We start from the raw sequence: 7165 nt of genomic DNA on the forward strand, positions 1-7165 counted from the left end.
AACTCCCAATTCGAAGAGCTTGTCTGTGCTGGTATGTATATACAGCCCGAGTGCCGCTTTGTGTGCCTTGCGGATGACTGCGTCGAGCTTTTGGCGTTCAGTCGTTTTCCAGTTGTGAAAAGCCGCAACATAAGCGATGTGGCCGATTGCAAATGACTGAACAAGTCGGAAGAGGCTTACCTCTTTCATGCCTGCATGTCGGGTGGACACCCTTCGTATTAGTAGGATGGCAGTCGCTACCTTGGTTTACAACTTACTGATGGTGAGTTCATTATGCCTGAGCGCGTCTATGTGGAGGCCGAGGACACGCAGAGTTTTGACGTGTGGGATAACTGTACTGTCCCTCGTCCGAAGGGTGATGCTTGAGGTGGCAGGGGTACTTTTGAGTCTTCCATGGGGTGGTAGGATGAGAAGCTCCGACTTTGTAGGAGAGCAGATTAGTCCCGTTCCCTGCAGTTGGTCCTCAATTGCTTCGATCGCTTTCTGTAGCGTGGTCTCAATGTGGCCATCGCTGCCTCCCGTCATCCACAGAGTAATATCGTCAGCGTAGATGGTGTGCTTGACGTCCGGGAGGCTGGCGAGCTTGTTGGCCACATCGATCATTACCACATTAAACAGCATGGGGGATATCACCGATCCCTGCGGTGTCCCCATGCCGCCCAATGACTTCGTGGGGAGTTGTATGTCTCCGACGTTGATCGTTGTCGATCGGTCGGTAAGGAAGTCTTTGATATACGTAAAGGTTCTCTGTCCCATATTTAGGCGGGATACTTGTTTGAGAATGGCTGAATGATTGATTTTGTCGAAAGCACTCTGTAGGTCTAGACCCAGAACCGCTCGTTTGTCTAGGGAGTGAGTTTTCTGGTCAATTACTTCTTGTTTGAGTAGCAGCATGGCGTCTTGGGTCCTTAGCTTTGCTCGGAAACCAAGGATCGTGTTTGGGTATAGCTCCTCGTCCTCAAGGTATGATTGCCACCGGTTGAGCAGTACATGCTCTAGGACTTTGCCCACGCAGGATGTGAGTGAGATTGGGCGTAAATTGTCGATGGGGGGGGGGGGCTTACCCGGCTTGGGGATGAGCACCGTTTTCGCCTCCTTCCAGCGCTTGGGTAACCGGCCGCAGCGCCAGCACTCGTTGTAGAATCGTGTGAGGGCGGAAACGGCCGCGTCGTTCAGGTTGCGAAGTGCTTTATTCGTCGTTTTGTCAGGCCCTGCCGCCGATCTGCAGTTGATCGTCTGTAGCACCGCCCTAACCGCCCATTCCTCAATGTCTCTGTCGAGATGGGTGTTGACCGCTCCCGTGTAGTTTGGAAGGGGTTCAGGGGGGGTAGAGGGCAGGTATCTTTCGTTCAGACGTCGGCGGACTTCTGACTCGCCAAGTTCCTGCTGGGCTTTGTGTAGGGTGCGGGCAAGGATGTGGCGTTGCGTCCCCTTGGCTTTAGTTTCGTCAAGTAAGTGGCGGAGTAGCTGCCAGGTGCGGTTCTTATGTATCTGCCCATCGGCCTCTTGGCAAACCGCATGCCACTGTTGGCAGCAGAGGACGACGCAGTGCTCCTCTATCTCTCGACTGAGCAGCGCCACTTTCTTGCGAAGCTTTCGGTTGTTGCGTTGTTTCCTTAATCTGTTCTGTATGGAGTTCCTTGCTTCAAGGCGATGCGCGAGTCGACTGTCGGCTTGAGGGGTGGAGTCATCTAGCTCAACTTCGGTGGTGGCTGATCGGGCTGCCTCGTTGAGGGCTTGCGTCCATTTCTCGATGTCTTCTATGTGCTCTGGGATCTCCTCTAGGGCCTTACGGTAGGCGTTCCAGTCTGTTATGTCTTGCGTTCTAGGTGTCGGCGCCTTGGATCGTAATGGTATGGTGATTTCCAGGATGCAGTGGTCACTGCGAGCGTCTCGCCGGTGTTTCTCCGTTGTGTCCCGGCCCCGTTGCCGGCCGCTCTACAGAAGGTTAGATCAGGGTTTGTGTCACGTTGTACGGACGAGCCATGTCGGGTGTATGCTGCTGGATCGTTGAGCAGCTGGTAGCCAGCGTCCATGGCGTCCTCGAGTAGGCTGCGTCCTTTGACATTTGTTTTGGGGTAACCCCAGTCAGTGTGGGGAGCGTTGAAGTCGCCACATAGGAGTGTAGTGTTATCCTTGACCAGTTGGTTCGTCTTATGTATGAGGGTTCTGAATTTCTGTTGGTAGTGCTTGGGGTTGCTATATATGTTGACTACGAAGGTGCTCTCCTTCTTCCTTCTGCCAGTGACGATTTTCACTGCACAGTGTTCGATGGAGCTGTTATTTAGAAGTGCGTGTTCAATGTAAGTGATTCCCTTCCTCACCAGAGTGCACACTCCTTGGCCGGCTCCTTTCCCGACGATTCTTGCGCTAGGTGGGCTGGCGTGGGAGCGGTATCACGGCACGGTTGGGGGGGGGGGTTCATTATGCGTCCCCTGTAGTAGGATGACATCCGGTTGGCGAGGGAGTTGTCTGGTGTATTGTTGTAGCGAGGCTCGCTTGCGTTGAAATCCGTTTGAGTTCTACTGCCAGACCACTAGTTCTCGGTTAGGGGCTAGTTCTGCTCTGGTCATGTTGGACGTTGTTTAGATGGCAGGTGGTGCGATCCAGGGCCGAGTCTTGCGATGGCCGCTTGCATTTGCACTAGTGTTTCTTGTATTGCCTGGATGCTATTCTGCATGGCTTGACACGTCTGTTCAAGCTTCGTGAGGCGGGCGTTGATGTTCGCCGTGGTAGCTTCGAGTGCTGCTAGGCGTCTGTTGGTTGATTCTTCATGTCTATTGAAGCGCTCTTCGAGTCGTTGGAGGGCCGTCTTCCGCTTGTTGTCTTTAGCTGCATCAGTGGCCCGCCTTTTGACCAGGGGTTGGGGCTCGTCCGTTACCGATTCCTCCTCTGCCATCTCTTCGGCGGGTGCTTCTTGCGCGGATGGTTGTGGTCGTTGTTGGAGAGCAATCAATTGGTCCAGCTTTCTGTTCATTTCGATGATACGTGCGTCCTGCTCGGCGACTCGTTGTTTCAATCGTTCGTTTTCAGTCCGTAGTGCAATCATTTCTGGGCATGGCTGTGGCTTAGTTGGCGCTTGCTTAGGTGTGACCGGTTGCTTGGGAGCTTGCGGTTTGGCTACATCAGCCCACGCAACGCGTTCTTTCGAGCGCGCCTCTTGACCTTTCCAACTAGCGCTGCGGTTGGCGCTGCGGCGTTGGCTGGCGGAGCGTCGGCGGCTGCTGCTGCAATGATGTGAGCGACTGCGTCTGCCCGCAGCTGGTTCCCCCGCCTGCGCTTGCGTCTGCACTTAAGAGCGCGCGTGTTCCCGCGTTTGCGGTTGCAGCTGCGGGAAGTCCGCTAAGCCTGATGGCGGCTGTTGCTGTTCCACGTGCTTTCGCTCCCACCGGCGGCGCGTGACGACGTATGGGATCTTGTACCGGTTCTTGCATCCCGTCACACCGGTGGGATGAGGGCCGTTGCATAGCTTACAGCGTGGCTTACATTCGTTTTCGTGGTCGGAGCCTGGATTTGGCGCATTGCATGCGTAGCACGTGCACTTTAGATTCCGGGAAGGGGCATACGTCCGTGCGGTGACCTATCTTGCCGCAACATCGGCACACTTCATAGTGTTGGCGGTACAGACTGCATTTGACTAGAATTGCGCCGTACTTAATGTAGTTCGGTACTCTGGTTCCTTCGAACACTACGATTACGGTGGTCGTATTGCCAATTCCTTTGCGCGTCCAGCACCAGTGGGTAGGCCTCGTTCACAATTTTCGCTTGTAGGTCTTGGTACGTGTCCGTTAGTGCAATGCCACGAATGATTCCCTTGGCTGTGCCGTTTGGTGCCGATAGAAAGGACGAGGTACACGCGATCGTCTGAGCGATACACTAAGAAAGTCGTTCTCTAGCTCTCTCCTCGTGTGTTGTAAACTTGTGCGGGATACAGTTTGAAATTATTCAGAGGTGTCAGAAGGTGGCTGGAAACACGCTTTTTAAAGCACGAAAGCATCAAAGCGGGCGATTTCTAGCACAGACACTGCTGCCAGTCACAAGCAGACGACCGCGGCGGCGCGAGTCTAGCAGCGACGCGAATGTAGCAGACGACAGCGGAGCGAGTCCCTAAGACGACGTCAGAGCCAGTGGGCGCCACTCAAACATCTCACCGCCATTCGCTTAACGTGCACAGGAGTATCGGACAAAGGGACTAGTGTGAATCACTTGGCGGTGCAATCATTGACCCACCACTGCGGGAATAACTGTAACACGTGTTAGGACGCAGCGCAAGAAAAGAAAAAGGAAAAGAGTGCCAACAAATGCCACCTTCTTTTTTCTCTTCCTCCCAAACCGTTCATTTTATGCAGTATGCAATCACACGTATTTCTAAGAGCGGTGTCAACCCTTTCCCGTCAGACGGCGGAGCATCGGGATCGGTTGTGAGATGCCGTGAACGTACACGCATGTAGCGGCATTCACCACCGCTCCGAGGCAGTTTCTTCGGGTGACAAAGGTTTTTCCCTCACTCGTGGCCCGCTGAAGATGACTGTCAGGCCTTCATTGAAAGAGCAAAAACAGCTTTATTCACTGACTACGACCGTGCACAACTACCACAAGCCAGTATTTCCTGCATGGTGCACAACGTCAATAAATCCGTGTCATAGGTTGTGTCCTGTTCCAATTGAGTGCGACCTCGGGTGTACCTCAGACTATTTTACAACAGATGAATGGACTTTAGGCAAACTAACATTATTACTTAGAGTACCGTAATATGATGATCCCAATCCATGGCAATCAGCTTTTAATCCTGAGACCAGAGCCCCGGGCGACGGTGGGAGAAAAATACCATGTCAGCAACAGCAACAGCAACAGTACACGACTTCACTCGATAGCCTACAACCTTGTGACGAGCAGAGCAAACTCAATAAGACTGACAAGAGAAATATGTGAGTGGATTCACCATGAGAGAAACAAATGCATTCTGGGCTGTCCATTCCTTCTTCCACATGAAGCAGCTTGCTCTCTAGTGTGTTCACGCCATTAGCAACACGGAATACGTGCCTCACGATTACCACCTGGAGAAAGATGCCAAGCAAAAAAATGGCAGCATCTCCTCTCCGCGGATGATGGCGAGGGTGTGGAGTACGGGGACTCGAAATGACATTCAAGTTGCGCCCCTAGTGACATCCGATTTGCGCCCCGACCGTCATTCGATTTGAGCCGTGAGTTGCACCTTGATTATTCCCTAAATGAAACTGCAACTCATGGCTCAAATCGAATTTCGCTTGATTTTCGCTTGATGGGGGTGGGCGCACGGATGGACGCGGGCGGACATTGGGAAGTCCTAACGTACTCCGCAACATTACAGGCGAGGGAGTAAGCAGTTTGACTCTCCCGTGCTAACTCCCGGTCGTAGCACGATGGGTAAGACGACTGACTCTAACTCTGTCTGGTCTACCAGACGCAGGCTCGAATCCTGCCGGTGCCTGCGTGATTTTTTAAGTGCGAATGCACTTTATAAGCGACCCTGAATTCCGGCGACCGCCGTCCGTCCACATAGCAACAGCTGCGGGTGCGCGCGCTCCTCGTCTTCCTTGGCAACGGGGGGAGATGGGCGCGCGCTGCCTGGCCGCTGACATGGCACATACCCACGTGGGGGATTGGCCAGGAATCTCCTCGTCTTCCTTGGCAACGGGGGGAGATGGGCGCGCGCTGCCTGGCCGCTGACATGGCACATACCCACGTGGGGGATTGGCCAGGAATCGGGCGTGAGAAGGGCTAATGCACCCGCTTAAAGGAGTACTGACACGAAATTTCAAAGCTGAGATCCGCTCTAGCAATCAAGTACAACGACAACACAAATAGGTGTCTGTGCATGGCACATACCCACGTGGGGGATTGGCCAGGAATCGGGCGTGAGAAGGGCTAATGCACCCGCTTAAAGGAGCCATGAAGAGAAAATGCAAGTTTTCGAAAGATTTCGTGCTTTATAGTGCCCCCAGCGCTTGTCCGGATACAAACGGTGCTTTATTCACTGAGAAATTCAACAATTTAGGTTAAAATTTTGATTTTCCCGCTCAATCGTGCGTTTTCGTGGTCCCAAGTGACATCACTGGAACCGACCGCTCTGCAGCCTAGAGTACCTTCATTCACGCATCCGCCGTACAGGGTAGAGACACGTATACGCTGGCGCCGCATTTTCAGTTGCTCGCTCACCGCCGAAGCAAGTCATTGTGTCAAAACCGCGCTAAAATTATCGCCGCAACGCGATTTACTGAAGAAGTTTGAATCATATTGTCTGTTTCGCGTTGCTAGGTCACGTGGGAAACGAAAAGAATAACGCGTTGAGCCCGTTGGCCCAATTGCGGCGGCACGGGACCGTTCAAAGGTTGTCTCCACCCTGTACAGCGGTGTAGGTTTGTTCCCGCGTTTTTTTACGTTCCGTAACCTAGATGGCGCCACCATACCGTGGCAAGCGTTTGGTTTGTTTTTGCCCGCATTTAAACCTGGCTTGTTTTTGTTCTGGGAGAAAATATTCGTTCCCTGAAACAGTGCTCGCTCGACAAATGGGGTCACGTAAGACACCGTTGCTTGCGTCAATCGTCCAGTGTCGTCTGAGACAACCCCAAGCCCCGTAGTGCTGTGCAGCAAAACACCAAGCATGCTGTGCGCAGTACGAACAGCAGAACGCATCAGTACTTCTATGTTTACATGTGCTTTCGTAACTTCCACTGTTTGTCCCATCATTCTTATTGCTTTATAAAGAATGTGCCCTAAATTTAAGCGCAAATCGCTCGTTCGTCTAGTTTGTAAGTTCTACCTAATTTGCGTCTGCTTCTGCCAGCCTCCGCCAATCGCAGAGCTTAGCTCATGTGACGACATAGGTTCTGTTGCGGGAAATGAGCTGGTGGGTCGCATGACAATTCCCGTTTTTCCTAATTATGTAGCTTATTTGAGCGAAGTTTACGTTAAAAGTGGTGTCAGTATGATTCTAACGAGGCAATCTTTTGAATGAACCAAACATGTGTTCCTTTAAAGGAGTACTGACACGAAATTTCAAAGCTGAGATCCGCTCTAGCAATCAAGTACAACGACAACACAAATAGGTGTCTGTGAATAAATGCGTCTTTCTTTCTTCGTAGTGTGTGTGTGTGTGTGTGATCTCTCTTTCGCGAACATTACC

Source organism: Haemaphysalis longicornis, unplaced genomic scaffold (genome assembly GCF_048455015.1).
Source record: "Haemaphysalis longicornis isolate Haplotype H1 unplaced genomic scaffold, Haemaphysalis longicornis Haplotype H1 scaffold_1, whole genome shotgun sequence".
Lineage (NCBI taxonomy): Eukaryota > Metazoa > Arthropoda > Arachnida > Ixodida > Ixodidae > Haemaphysalis > Haemaphysalis longicornis.